The sequence below is a fragment of the Cryptomeria japonica genome, chromosome 4 (genome assembly GCF_030272615.1).
Source record: "Cryptomeria japonica chromosome 4, Sugi_1.0, whole genome shotgun sequence".
Classification (NCBI taxonomy): domain Eukaryota; kingdom Viridiplantae; phylum Streptophyta; class Pinopsida; order Cupressales; family Cupressaceae; genus Cryptomeria; species Cryptomeria japonica.
Window position 1 is genome coordinate 429,229,139 of NC_081408.1, and position 13,187 is coordinate 429,242,325.

A 13,187-nucleotide genomic window follows, 5' to 3' on the forward strand; every position below is an offset into this window, starting at 1 on the left:
TGATATATAATTAAAAAAACATAAAAAATAACATAAGGAATCTTAATTTCTAATTTAGAAAAATAAAAAATAACTTCTATATTTCAAAATTTTAAACATAAAATTATAATATAAAAAAAATCAAACATACATGAACATAATAATCTATATATATAGGCAAACCTTAATATTTGGCCATAATATTAAATACTATAATTTAGCCTAAAGCTTTGCTTATGAACATAATATTTAGCCAAACCTAAGTAACCCTAAGCTTAATCTTACCATAATTGAAACCTAAACCTAAACTTAACTCTAACCCAAGAATTAATTACTACCTATAACTTGAATTAAACCCTAACCCCATTTCAATACTAACACTAAAAATTAAACGCTAACCCTATAAATTACTACCTATAAATCAAACCCTAACCCTATTTTAATACTAACACTAAATAAACTACAATTGAATTGTAATACTAACCTTATCCCTTATTGAGCCCTACTCCTAACCCTTACATTAATTATAATTGAATCCTAACTATAACCTAACACTAAACTTAACTATAAGCCTAGAATTAAACACTACCTACAACTTGAATGCTAATCTAACCATAATTGAACCCTAACCCTAAACTAAACCCTAACCCTAAGTGAACCTTAATTCTAATTTAATTCTTACCTAACCCTAACCCTAATTGAACTCTAATCCTAATTTAACCCTAACCTTAATGTAATTAAATCATAATCTCAATTTTAACCCCAATTGAAATCTAATACTAGAATCCTAACTATAATTAAACCCTTATCATAGTCAAACCCTAACCTTCACAATATCCCTAATCTACCATTTAAACCCTAATCTAACCATAATTAAATCTTAAGTGAAGCCCCTATGGCTAACCCTAACCATTAAAGTAACCCTAACAATGATAAAAACGCTAACTATAATCCTAACCCTAACCATTAACCCTAACCCTCGACATAATCCTAACCCTGACCCTAAATCCTAAGTCTAACCACAATCTTAACCCTAACCCTAACCATAATGTAAATCCAAACCTTAACCATTAACCTAACCCTAACAATGATGTAAACCCTAGCTATAGTCCTAACCTTAACCCTTAACCCTTACCCTAACCTTATGATATAAACCCTAACCCTAGACATAATCCTAATCGTAACCCTAAATCCTCAACCTAACCACAAACTTAACCCTAACCCTAACCATGATGTCAATCCAAACCTTAACAATTTACCTAACCCTAACAATGATGTAAACCCTAACTATAATACCAACCCTAACACAACCCTTACCCTAACCTTATGATATCAACCCTAACCCTAGACATAATCTTAACCATAACCTAAATCCTCAACCTAGCTCCAAACTTAACCCTAACCCTAACCATGAGGTAAATCTGAACCTTAACCATTAACCTAACCCTAACAATGATGTAAACCATAACTATAATCCTAACCCTAATCTTAAATTTGAGCTATTGATTTTTCTCTAATTGAACCCTAACCCTAAACCCTAAGACTAAAATTAAGCCTAACATTGATATAACTCTAATTTTATCTCTTATCATAACCTTAATCACAAACCTAAATCTAGCCCTAACCTTAACCCTAAGCACTGAGCCCTAACCCTAACCATAGTCGTAACCTTGACCGTGATGTAAATTCTAACCTTAACCATAGCCCTAATCCTAAAGATAACCCTAACCATGATGTAAAACCTAACCATAATCCCAACTTTAACCCTAACCATAATCCTTTTTCAAACTCTAACTGAAACAATAACCATAACCCAAACCCTAACCATGTTTTAAACCCTCACCCTAATCATAATCCTAAACCCTAGCACTAACCCTAACCATCATGTTAACCCTAACCCTAACAACATCTCTAACCATCACACTAAACCCTAACCCTAATCCTTACCCTAGATCCTATCGCTAACCATTATTATAACCCTAAATATGATTTTAACACAAACCCTAAGCCTAACTCTAACATAATCCTAAGCCTAACCCTAAACCAAAACCAAAACAATAACCCAAACCCTAAACTCGGCCATGATGTAAATCCTAACCCTAACACTAAACCTAACCCTAAAAATTATGTAAACCGTGAACCATAATCCTAACCCTAACCATGTATTAAACCCCAACCACAATCCTTATCCTAACCATAAATCCTAGCTGAAACCCTAACTCTAACCCTAACTCTAACCCTAAGCTTGACCCTAGCTATAATCCTAAACCCTAACCCTAACCCTGAACGTGATGTAATTCCTAAACCTAACTATAACCCTATCAATAAACTTTAATATAGTGAAAGCTTACTCACTTATAATTATAATAAAGTTTTTATAAAATTTAAATTATACTAAACTTTATGCACTTTTGAATTATAAGTGCATAAAGTTTATTATACTATAAAGTACATTATGGGTTACATATATAATTAAATGTAGAATATATATTTATTTATGAATTATATAATAAAATTTAAAATTTAATATATGAAATTAAATATAGAAGTATATGTCAACTTAAATATTAAATATTAAATATTAAATAATATTTAATATTTAATTTATAATATTTAAGTATATATCAAAAATATAATTATATTTAATATTAATTTATAATTTTTGCTTACATTGAATATAGAGATATGTATATAATAGAGAGATGTGTTTTAGTTTGATATATATTTTGATACATATCTCTATATTTAATATTTAATATAATAAAAAAAAAATCATAAATATTATAAATTATATATATATATATATATATATATATATATATATATTTATAAAATAATTAAAATTTTAAAAAATTATATAAAATATATTTAAATTTTAAAAAATTATATAAAATATATTTAAATTTTAAAAAATTATATAAAATATGTTTAAATTTTTTATTTTTTTAAAAGGGTTTTGCCCTCTTCTCAGTCCGGCGTGGAAATAATATTTACACCGTAAGGCTATGAAGAGGGCAAAGCCCTTTAAAAACTTTATTTGCACGCACATTTTTTTCGGCACGGACAGCACAGATTTCTGGAAGCTCATATCGTATACGGAGGGGGCCAGTAGGACCTAGGCTATGCGGTTCTGTTTATTGGACGGCGTGATGACATGAGGGACATGTAGAAGGCATGGCATGGGAGGGGCCATTTTGTCCGCTGCGTAGCCAGTGCCCTATATGAATGGGTGCAAAATATTTGCCAAGAAGATACTGGTTTGAGTATTGACCTAATTTTCTACCGACGACTTGCAAAAGAGCTGTATGATGTCATGCAATACAAATTTGTATGACTGTATACAAGTACACATGACAATTATGGTCATGAAGTGAAAATTTTCTCTAATTCCCTAGGGTGATTGTCAAATTTATAGAATTTTACATACAACCTTAGAGTTTTTGTGTTTTTTTTATGTAATGGCAATATCTATTTTAGCCCAAAATGCTTTGAAAATTCAGCTACTTTGTGGGTATGGCAAACTCCTTTCATTTGAAACTCTTGTAGATCTAGCAAAAAAACAGCGTCAGATTTTGATTAAATAAAAACCAATCCTAACTTTTTCTGATGTCTTGGATTCAATGGTGCTTGGTGGAGTTTCTTCCAACACATGTCAAAATAAACCTACAATAGAATCTCACAAAGAGGCAAAATTATAAATTGTATTTTTTTCAATCTTTTCTAATTCTCTAGGTCACCATACTCAACATTGTACTAAAAACAACGAAGATCTCTCATTGAGAAATACCTCTAGCCTCAAATTTGAGAATGGTTTTGCATAGCTAGGGCTCTAAATACTGTGTAGGAGCTAAAGATTAGCTCAACACTTAAGACAACCTAGAAAAACAAAAGAAACCTTCCACATGAGAGTATGCAAGAAATGAGCTTTCTTGATATTAAGATCTCTAAGATATGATCAAATGATAATAAATAGAAATATATTACAAAGCAAGATGAATGGTAAGATGTTTATTAATGTCTTTTGCAAATTTGATAGTGTTGATTTAATCATTCCTGGCCAACATATTGACATTCGTGGCTTGTATCTTCTTATTAATTGGAAAACGCCAATACACATTTTTTCATTCTTGCAGTATTTATTCTAGGCTATAACAGTAAAGTGTTTGGTTTAATGAACTCCCAGTAGCGAGTTTGCCTGGCTGTAATCTTGTGAAATTTGGATATGTCTTTATGTCAAGATTGGCATTAGAACAGTTAATGGCTCACCCAACAACTTTGTTTTCAGAAGTGGCATCCCTCTTCCTATCTAAGTGTATGGACTTGGGGCAATGGTGTATGCTTATGTTTAGTCTTTCATTTTCAATCTCTAAAAGCTGGAATCCCATCTTTGTTCGTTTTGTTCGTTTGGCGGTTTCATGGAGCTAACTGATTTGGTGTTGAGTTTCTCATGTTGGGCTTCTCTACAACACTTTTCAAAATACTTTACGCTCCTTCCTCCACTCTCCACCTTTGACTAGCTGTTCTTGAAATAATTATGGATAAGTTCACGGCCTTACACCTTCTCCTCACCCATTGCGATTGCGTGCCTATTTTTGTCAATCCAATTTCTTTGCTTTCACCTTTGGACACTCCTTTCTCGATTCATTGCACTTTTCCTCTATCTTGTTAGGTTTCATTGGTTTCCGCCTTATTTAGATGATGATGGTTTGATGGATTCATTTTGTATCGTTTCTTCATACTCTACATCTTTCTTCATTCTCTCTACCATGCTCGAATACTTAATGTCATCACTTCATAAGGGATATCTTTTTGTGTTCTCCAATAGGTTGATGTTTTGATACAAGATGGAGGTTCTTTTTCATATGTAGATATTTTGCCCCTTATGCCACCCTCGATGCCAAATGATATGGTAATTTTGTACAATCTTTACAGTTACTAGTCACCTTTTACTTAAAAAAATAAATGGTTCTATTATAACTAATTTCTAGGTATAACATCTAGGATCAAAGTTAAATTTGAATATATCTATGTATACATCTAAAATTGGCTTGAGAAAATTGATTAAATACAAGTTATTTAATTAATGCGTAATTCTTCTATCTATAAATAAATTCTTTAATTTATTTATATGATTCACGACATTTATTCTTCCTATTTTAAATCTTTTCTACATCATTCACCAACTCATATTATTATGCCACATCGACATGTGTCTCATGGACCAAATATCTTCAACCAATTCAATAAACTTGGAGAGACACATAACATTTTCAACCAATTGAGGACACTTGGCATTCCCTTTTCTTCTTCATCCTCCACATATCACTTGTTTCCCCTTAAGGAAACATGATCCACTTTTCTCTCTAACTTCTCCATCTCCAACCCTTCATCTTCTCAAATCGAATTTGGACCATCCATCTTTGCCACCTGGGACATGAGCCTTGAAAAATCTACAAATAAACTCTCATTTTCACAAATCAACTTCTAGAAGCTAGAAGATCATTTTGCACAAATTAGGAGCATTAAGCATTGAGAATTTTAGTAATCTTTAAGCATTTCATAGCATAGCATAGATCAATGGTGCATTTTAACATCATGTAGAATCAAGTTTGCATCTCATCTAGCTTAGTATCATACAATTGTAGGAAGAATTTCTTGCATTTTGAATTCAATCTCGTTCTCTAGGTTGTCAATTTGAAAGCCATCAGTGCATAAATCTGAGAGCTAATATGGTTGAATAAATCCTTGGAGATAGAGGACAATGGGACATTTATAAGGAAGTGGAGTTTGAATTTCTTTCTCTTAAATTTGCTTTCAATTTAGTCTCATTGATGTGTTTTAGTGTTCAATTTGATTGACACACATTTTGTCACACAATCTATAGTAAGGATTTAATTAAGATGTGATCTTATTCACTCTAACAACAATCAATATACAACTGATGTTAAAAAAAGCTTTACATACAAATTTAGATTGTGTTTAACAATCCCCTTGATTCCATAAAGGTATTGGAGAAGAGACATACCTAGACAATAAAATTAAATAAGTTTCTCAAATCCATGAATCTATAAAAAAGAAAAGGTATCTTGGGGAAATAAATTCATCTAATAAAAGCTTTGGAGATGAGTAATAATTACCTGAAATTAAAATTTATTTCTCATCCACAAAGCAATTAGGGGAGAAAATCATCTCAGGGAGATAATGTGAATTGAGAATGAACTTGGACATGAGATACCTATAAAGTAGAACCCAAACAAGTTGAAATATGGAAAATAATGACAATAAGGAACTCAAGATCAATAAAAACTTGAAATTAGCTGAATAACAAAGTAAACCCTATAATAAAGATAATTACTCTAGTTGCATGCAACCATTACCATATTTCTTCAACTTGAGATCCAAACATATGGGATTATAAACCAAGAGGACAAAAATAGAACACAAATTGAGATATTCAAAGGGAAAAAATCAGAAAGAAAAAATAGAAAAGTACACAAGTTTATCCAATAAAACTAGAACTAAAACTAAACATGGAAAGCAAAATAAAATAGGGGCACCAAATTAAAATCATGTCTATTCATGTTCTGGCAACAATAGGTATATATGATCTTTCAATATAGTTGTTGTAATGAAACAACTCACAAAATAGAAGAATGCAATAGGAAATATGTTGAAAATACTTTATAAATGCATTCCACTTCAAGGAGGCATTCTCCCAATCCACTTCATAGGGGATACCTCTAATAGTCTTCAATAAGAACACTATACTCCACATGATGATATTAACAAGTCTCTAACTCTTATACATAGTTAATTATGCCTTGGCTAACACTTAGGTTGACCTAGATAACTACAACCCCTAATATTACCTTAATACATATATAATTATAATAATGATTATGCAACTTATTTAAGAAACAAGATAGCCACAAGTTGATTACTCATAATGCAATACACACTATAGGGTTAGGACATAGCATTCCCCCCTCTTTAAAAAAGTGTTATCCTTAATGCTAATTAATTGTGGATCCTTTTGTACAAAATGTTCTTCATTTTATTGTTCTTGTTCTTTTTTTTTCATTCTTCATTGCCTTTTTCTACTTCCACTTCTTCTTTTGTTGTTGAACTCATTCTTGTTCTTAGTCTTGTTCTCTCTCTTATTCATCCACTTATTCATGTTCACGTTGTTCTTCTTTTTCTATTTCTTATTGTGAATATCTCACATTCCAAAAAATAAAATCCAACAATTTCACAAATTTGTAGTCTTGGGGATAAATTTGGTGAAAACCCTGATTTTATAATAAATCACACAAAACAAATCCAATCTGTAGTCACACAAATCTGTCCAGCTTAATTAAATAAATATTCGCTATTTATTTGATTAAAAATCCACTAGCCACTAGTTAATTAAATTAATATTTAATTAATTTATTCCCAAAACATTCTTCAATTAATTAAATAAATTATTCAATTTATTTTAATTAATTCATTAAATCAAATTCCAATCAATTAAATAAATAAAATCTATTTATTTAATTAAATCCCCTTTTTCCTCTTTTAAATAAATTAAATAAAATATTTATTTAAATCATTATCCCCCCCCACTTGCATTTTCCTACAAATGCAACTTGCACACATTTATTAAAATAAATGAATTTTTATTTTAATAAAATCCTATTTTCCCTCACCCACCAAACCCACTTGCAAAATCTAATCCCCTTCTAGATTCTTCTAACCCCTTCCTGATTAGTCTAATCCATCCCCTAATTATTGTCACATTCCTAAGCAAAATGGAGTCACTTCTCAAAGACTCCAAAGTCTTTGAAAAGCATTTAATGCTTTGTGTGTTCAACAAATTAACCCCCAAAGTCTTCCAAAACCACTAATGGCTCTTACATGACCATTTATGGTTATTTCAAACTTGTCCCCCCAAACATTTATTGTTTTGACCATATTCATCCATTTCACATTTGCACAAGAGTTTATCCATTGGATAAAAGCTTTATTCTTTGAATAAAGAGTTTATTCATTCAACCAACCTTGACTTTAACTCCCAAAGTCATGTCAAGCATTTAATGCTTATTCCCTCCCCTCTCAACCTATCTCACATTGACACTTGTCATCTGAGGATTGGGTTGAAAGCCATCACATGGATTTGAAATCATTCAATCCTGACCCTTGTTGAGATTACTCAATCTCAACCATCCATTGCTCCATTTTTCCTATAAATAGAGCCCATTTCTTCATAATCCAGATCCTGAAAACTTGTATGCATTTAAGCTATAGGCATTTTAAGAGAGCATTTTAGCATAATTAACTAATATCTTGTCATTTTGGATAAAATCAATCATTTTAGCATCAATAACATAGTATTAGCTTTTCATTTCAGATTTGGAGCACAATACTACAATCTCAATCCTCCATAAGCATCCATAGTGCAAAAAGCTACTAAGAGCTACACTATTTTAGAACTTGGAGAGGAGAGGAACAAGGGAGAAAGAGTTAAGAGCATGTTAGGAGGTATTTGAAGATGCCTCATCATATTTGCTTCTTTAGTTAAATATGCTTTCATGTTTTTAGTGTCTCTCTTGGTATGCCTATTTAGATTAGTCTTTGATTGAATAACACTAACGGTTTTCTGGTTTCTTGTGTTGTTTGTCATTTGCTAATCTTGTCCATTTTGCAGGGCATCATTTGGTGAACCCGACGTGAATCGAAACACCAAAAAAATATCATCTTTTTAGCAAACTAACATTTTTTGAATGTTGAATTTGTCACACAGGTTGCGCTTTGGCGCTATTGAACACATTCTAGCGCTACCGACACTTTCTCTTTTAGCACTATTGTTCTTACAATAGCGCTATTGTCCAAATTTCAGCGCTTTTGGATTTGTTTTGGCGCGTTTGTTGTTCTTTTGGCGGTATTGAAAATCTTTCAGCGCTTTTGCCTCTCTGGCTTTACCCTTCTTTCAACGCTTCTGTGTTAAATAACACTTCTGTTTAAACGCAGACTAGCGCTATTGCAACAGAATGTTGTAAAACTCACCTTGTAACTAAAAAATTGAAAATCTTAGGCTTGTGGAAGCCCCCCCTTGGACATAGATTTTACTAACTATTTATTGTTTGTGCAGGTTCAAAACTCACCACTAAAAATCACAAATTTTCCTTTGGTGCATTAAAAACTTGAAACAAAGAAAATTTTCATGCTTTCTAGTTAGGATCATTTGTCTTTTGGTGCTTAAAATCAACAAGCAAATTTGATTTCCTTGCATCAAACTAAAAAGATTTACAATCCACACTTCCAATTTTGGTGCACATAAAATACACAATCCATTTGTTTTGATTTTTGCAAACAAATTTTACTTCAAGCAAACGTGTATTTCATTAAGTTGACTAGGATTTCCAAATTCTAGATTACAAAACACATTGCATTTGAAGTTAAAAAGAACACCGTGGCTATTGGAGCAACATCTCCAAATAGTTAGACCACATTTTGAAATGGTGGATTAAAAAGAACAAGTGTCTTTTGTGCTTGGCACACTTGTGCAAAAAAAAAAGTCGAGTAGTCCTACCTCTAACACACACTATCCTCTCCCTTGGCTTTCGTGGTCCTAGGTGCAAGAGAAAAGTGTTAGTAACACTCAAAATTTTATCTTTTTAAGAGAGGCCTGCCAAGGGATCGATACTCTTGGGAACGACCTCGAGCGGTAAATCCTTCGAGCCGCTATAGAAATCAGGTGAGAGCGAAAGCTGTAGCCTTGGGTATAGCTGTTCCTACAGTGTAACTGGCCGAAAGGACAAATGGGCCCCACCACCAGTTACAAGGCTCTTAAGTGAGTCACTGCAGAATGAACTTATGTCCAAAAACATCAAACATGACTAAACACCTTTTAGTAGTAGCCCACCCGTTCTATTGATTGAGAATATTTGTGATATAATTTAGTGCAAGAGCATAGATGGTTTTGCTCCCAAGATACTCACCATACATATTTCCTTGAGTAGAAACATAGCTTTTTGAAAAGTCACTTGTGGCTTGATAAAAGTGGTGACTCCCCCATCATAGGGATCATCTATTTGTTATGCTCGTGCAAGACTTAGTATATCACATCCTTACCTGCCACGGTAGGATTCATAAGGTATGTAGTACCAAAGTCGAAGAAATATCAAGATGTGGGCTAAATTTATCACAACTGGCCATTTGACCTTAGGGATAAAAAGTGTTTGAAGTGTGTTCGTTTTAAAGACCAAGTGCAAATTGAGCCGACTTCAGGCTTTGGAAATACACCTTAAAATACATCTAAAGGAAGGGTCATATACAAGTCCAAGGATTGGGTTGATCTAGACCCATACTCATTTGTGCCTTTTTAGGCTACATTCTTGTGTTTGTGTGCTTGCTTTGTTTTCTTGTCAAAAAAACATCAAAAGAAGATCACATCAAAAACAAAGTATTCATCCAACCAAACATTTTTCAAAACAAACAAACACATCAAAAACAAAGTGCAAACAACAAAGAATCAAACCTTTATGACCATTCTTCACATCTTGCGAAAGAAGAAGCGTCATCAGAATATCAACTTGAAAAGACGACCAATTAAGCTCAAAGGCTTTGATCAAAAAGAGGAAATTCTTCTATATCAATAGACAAATCTTTGTCTCCCATAGAGTTTTTCTGCGTCACATGCGTCTCTACCTTCAAGGTAAAACAAACGAATTTGATTCAGAATCATTGAAACGCAGAGCTTTTATGCAATATAGAGCTCTGAGTTATCACAAAAACCAAGGAGGTAAGATTAATCCCAACTTTTTCCCAAACATCTGTATCACATACAACACAGCTCGAGAAATACCACCAACACCTGAAAGGGAAGAGGTAGAGTTTGTCCCCTTTGTAACACAAAGTTTTTATTGAAGTTGAAAACATTTCATTCATCATTCATTTCATCCATCATCACTTCATCATCAATCCGTTCCAATTCTCAAAACATTGAGAGGTTCTTGTCCCAAAGTTCTCTTTTAGATATTGCTTGAATCAAACACTTCACATCACTTTTTTAGATTGTTTCTACATCTAGGATAAGCTCATCCTAAGAGACACATCTACGCAGGTTAAAACTAGTTCATGAGTGAATTCTCTCATTACTAGGTAGTTAAATCTGTAACACATCTCAAATTTCTCTACACCTTATCACATCTAAACTTATCAAAACAAACAAGCAATTCAAAAAAGGAATTTTGGTTACATCTACCTTAAAAGTACTAGAGATCCACATGCAACACAATTCACCAATCATCAATCTCTCATTTCATCAAAAACTCATCATCATTTTCACTCAACTTCAACAAAGACTCATAAACAAAATGGCTCAAACCCGATCACAATCAAGGCAACGAGAAATAGAAATAGAAGAAGAAGAAGAGGAAAATCTCAATGAATTTCAAGAAGCACTTGGAGGAAATGCAAATGATGAAAACCCAAGTACTCCTACTCCTGCAACAATAGAAAGGGCTCAGCATAACCCTCTCTTTAACAGACTGTTTGACGAAATACTTAGGAGCAATGCAGATGCTCACTTCTTAAAACTCGCTCGAGAAGGAGCAAAACTCCCCTCTGACTTTGATCTTGCCCAATTAAGACAAGCATCCGAAAGACAAAGTCGCCATGAAGAGGAAAGAGGTAGAGATCCCATCAGATATAACATTCCTCGAGGTAACCCACCACCTCCTCCTCCAACTGAAATGGAGATGTTGTGGCAACAAGTCGAGAATCTCGCCCAACAACTTCATAGTGGTGTCAAAACTAACCAATTCTCACTCAATGACATCTGTCCCTATCCTTTTGATAGGAATCTTTATATGCCACCCTTTCCACGAGGATTCGAAACACCCAAATTTGAAAAATATAGAGGAAAGGGGGATCCCCGTGATCATGTCAGAGAATTTCATTCCACTTGTCTCGAAGTGGCATATGAAGACACCTACCTAATGCGCCTTTTTCCCCAAAGCTTGGGAGGAACAACCACATCATGGTTTTCCCGACTACCAGGTGGCATTAGAACATTTGAGGAACTCATCCAGAAGTTCCTAGCTCATTACTCTCATAACATTGAACGCGACATTACCATGGCTGATCTGTGCAACACTAAACAAAAACCAGGTGAACTATTCTCAGTATTCCTGCAACGATGGCGCCAAATGTCTAGCAGATGTTCTCTTCAGTTACCTGAACGAGAACTAGTGGAAATATTCATTTCCAACTTAAACGAAGAAATGGAATTTCACCTGGATGTCAAAGACACTGACTCTTTTATTGATATGATCACCAAGGGTTTGAAATGTGAAAGGGCACTCATCAAGAAAGGACTCATCAAAATATTTAATGAACCAAAAGATGGTCCTCGCCCATGCTTCAATAGTGATAAACCAAACTTCTGGAATAAAAACAAGAATATCGTCAATGATGGGGTTGTGGATGCTAGGACTATACAAAATGCACAACCTGTGGTTCGGTTTGCAGGACAAAATCCTCCACCTCAGAACACCACAAATGTTCCTTCCAATCAAGGCCGCATCACATCTCATGATGAACCAAGACCTCGTCAGCAAAAATAGAAACACACATACACTCCCTTAGGGGAACCCATTGAAACGGTATTGCGACAACTCATTTCTCAAAATTTGGTCACTCTACCTAAGCTATCAAACTATGAGCCTCAGGTCAAACTGGCATGGTGGAGAGATACTGAACACTGTGAATTCCATCAAGGAAGAGGACACAAGACAAGTAATTGTCACCGATTAAAAGATCTTATTCAAGATCTTATTGACCGAGGAGAAATTGAAATTGAAGGACATGACCCAAAAACAACAAATAATGATCATCTGATGTTCAAAAATCCACTTCCATCACAAGATCAAAGGGGTCCTTCCACTTCCAGGTGAGGCACTGATACCACTGATTATACACAGGTTGCGTATAATTACACTGTAAATCACCTGTATGATGCCAGTGAACAAGTTGCAACAATAACCTTCAAAAATCCCAACTCAAATTGCAATGTTGTTACACATCGTGGCAAGGTCACCATAAAGGCAGCTCCACAAGGCACCACCTCCATCCCAAAGTAGTACAATCTTGTGGAACAATTAGATAAAACACCTGTGCTTATATCCATTTTAGAGCTATTGCGCCTATCGCCCTCTCATAAAATT